This window comes from Rhinopithecus roxellana, chromosome 15 (genome assembly GCF_007565055.1).
Source record: "Rhinopithecus roxellana isolate Shanxi Qingling chromosome 15, ASM756505v1, whole genome shotgun sequence".
Taxonomy (NCBI): Eukaryota; Metazoa; Chordata; class Mammalia; order Primates; family Cercopithecidae; genus Rhinopithecus; species Rhinopithecus roxellana.
In genome coordinates this window covers 100,783,544-100,786,712 of record NC_044563.1, presented here as the reverse complement: position 1 = coordinate 100,786,712, position 3,169 = coordinate 100,783,544, and the positions used below count along the sequence as shown (strand labels likewise).

General features: G+C 43.3%; 1 pseudogene across 1 annotated transcript; it reads right to left on the bottom strand.

Annotated features, from left to right (window-relative positions):
* Positions 1 to 729: 729 nt before the first annotated feature.
* LOC104662476 lies at positions 730 to 2,876 on the bottom strand (annotated as a pseudogene). The gene has a single exon (XR_747993.2). The product of XR_747993.2 is annotated as a speckle-type POZ protein pseudogene (transcript).
* Positions 2,877 to 3,169: the final 293 nt, after the last annotated feature.

Genomic DNA, 3,169 nt, shown 5'->3' with positions numbered 1-3,169 from the left:
TTGCAGGAGTAGAGTATCCCAAAATTTAAACCTTAATGATTCATACTAGATCTATGCATAAACCGTGAGACACACTCCAAAAAGTGTGAAACCTCTACAAGTTTGAAGTGATCATCCAATAATTTAACTGCCTGTTAGAATAAAAACCAACATTATCCAGAAGATAACAGAATCCAGAGTCTCTAAAAATATTATCTACAATGTCCAGTACAGATTGAAAATCAGCAGGCATGCAAAGAAACAGAAAATTGTGACTCATAGTCAAGAGAAAAATGAGTCAAAATAAATCAACTCTAAGATAACATAGATGTTGGAATTAGCAGACAAATTTTAAAGCAGCTGTTATAACTATGTTATCAGTTTATCGTCTCTCAGCTCCAAGTCTACCTTTCTTTTCCCTGCTTTATGATCTATAGCTAGAATGAATAAACTTTTTTCTCAGCACAATATTAAGATTTTTTTTTTTTTTTTACAAAATAGTAATTATTTATATTTTCAGAAAGAAAAAATTAACATTTGGAAGTTCTCCCCTGGAGGAAGAGGGTCTAGTCAGAAGGAACAGAACTGGCTCCTATGCAGGCGGCAAGTCAGGTACAAACAGCTGAGCAATCTGGGCTGGGATTTTATCACACAGCATCTTTAATTAATAAAATTTCCTTCTCTCTTCTCTTCATTTGTTCTGTTTTTGTTTTGTGTGTGTGTGTGTGTGTGTGTGTGTGTGTGTGTGTGTGTGTGTGTGTTTGTTTTTTAGAAAAAGGGGTGGGGGAGAAGAAATAAAATCAGAGAAAAATGCCCAAAAACATTTTCCACAATATCTAAAAACAGAGAACCATAGTTCTTGTCAAGACAGTATGAATTCTGGATGAGTTATTTTTTCCAGTTTTCAACACCAATAAAGATTTTTGCAAAAGCCACCACATCAGAACACTCATCTTCCAGATCAAATAACCTTCCCCTTTTGCCTTCACTTGTCATTTTTCATAAAAGGATAAAAGGATGCATTCTGTTCTTGCAAACAGTAAGTGCTAACGACAAGAGAGCTCTTCTAATGCTTGTATGGTGGTGAGTTTTCACAAATATCCAAGTTTTAGCACAGCTGGAAGGACTAAAATTTGTTTCTCTCAATATAAATACTACTGGAATCCACAAACTGATTTTTGAGAAATTCTGCAAAAATCTTTTCTTCTTTCCTTTTCCCTTCTGTTAAAACTCAATGTCCTTTCTTTTTTTTTTCCTTTTTGCTCCAGGCACCTGACGATTTATTCTGCTCAGTCAGATGCAGACAGGTTTCTCCGAAGTACCACCGCTGGGATGTCCTCAGGCCAGCACCTAAACTGAATCCCCACAGTATCAAACTCGGCCAGGCCAAAGGGAACACAGTGACGCAGCAACAGGGTTTTCATTAGGTTGAATAGCCCCGAGTCCTGGGCCCTTCCCTCCCCCCGTTTCCCCCAAGTTATTTAGTGCTGTTTTAAAAGTCTGGGGCCACAATGCAGTCTCTTCCCCTCACAACAGAGTAAAAGCTCCACAGATTGCGCTGTCTACCTGGTGGTCAGTGGCAGCAACAGTGGCTGCTGCTTCTGGAAATTAAACGGAGTCTTACAGCAAGCAGGATCTTAGGATTGCTTCAGGCGTTTGCGTGGGGGTCCCAGAAAAGGGCGCTGTGCTGAAGCCAGAGAGCGGTATGCCTCAGCCACCAACTGGGGATGTGACACCACCATTGATTTCCACCCAGAGGTCTCCAAGACATCCGAAGCATGATAGTTGATGAAATCCACTGCCTGAGTTTTCAACTGATCTGCGCTGTGAAGGTCAGCCAGGATGAGAATTTCTGCAGCATTCTCCACGGACAGGTTACTGCAGAGGGTATCCTCACACATGACCTTTAAACGCTCCAGGGCATACTTGTCAGCAGCTGCCAACAAATCATCAGCCATTTTGTCGAGGTTTGGAGCCTTCCCCGTGTATATGAAGCACATCATTTCCTTAAAAACTTCAGGCTCCACATCATTGATTTCCACTCGATTCTTTTTGCTCTCTTCCATTTCATGTTCAAACATGGCACTAAAAACCGGAGAACGAGCTGCTAAGATAGCTTTGTGAGCCTGGAATTCCCGGCCAGCAACACACAAGCAGCAGTCTGTGAACCGGGAATTCTCCCACAGTCCTCCTGACTCATCTGCCAACCGGCACTCAGGAACCTTTACCATGTTCATGGTATTCTGGTCAGAAATGTTGACAGAATCTTGCACAACAGTCACCTAGCAGAAGAGGGTAAGCTTGTCACCAGGGAGAAGCCCGTTGGCGTCATCCAAAAGAAAATCTCTACGGATGAATTTCTTGAATCCCCAGTCTTTGCCTTGCACAAACCTATATGCCCGTTGACTCTCCATAGCTTTGGTTTCTTCTCCCTTGGCATTCAGGATGGAGAATTTGAATTTTGCCCGAACTTCACTCTTTGGACAGCTGACCAGTAACAGGTAAAGTGACAGGTAATCTTTGCTTTCTTCATCTAGCCCTTTGGGGTTTACTCGCAAACACCATTTCAGTTTATCATTGGCTCCTGATGAAAAGGCAGAACTTTTAATGACTTCACCCATTTCTTCCTGGCAAAAGCTAAAGTTATTGATGGTCCACATGTAGGAGAATTTCACTACCTTGATCTGTGTGTAGCACCAACTCTCAGCTACGGGGCCACTTGACATTTCTGCCGGAGGTGGAGGACTTGGAACCCTTGACATCGCCAGTTTGAAGGTTAAACGAGATTTCCAAAGTCAGGGAGCAAAGATTTCTGTTCCCTCTTCACCCTGAGAGTGGCGGCGACAGCTGCTGGTCCCCATCCCCCTGCGCTCACCTCATACTGTCCGCAACATCTGGGACCTCAATATTAAGATTTTTAAAATGTTATTTGGATACAAGGTCTTGCTCTGTCACCCATGCTGGAGTGCAGTGGCATGATCCTAGCCTGCTGGAATCTCAAACTCTTGGGCTCAAGCGATCCTCCTGCCTCAGCCTCTCAAGTAGCCAGGACTACAGGCATGTGCCACTATGCCTGGCTAATGCCTTTTTGTAGAGATTGGGTCTCACTATGTTGCCCAGGCTTGGCATGAGCCCTTAAGGCTTGGTAATCGGAGGTGCTGAAGGAACATTGCAGGAGAGGGGCTTCTTT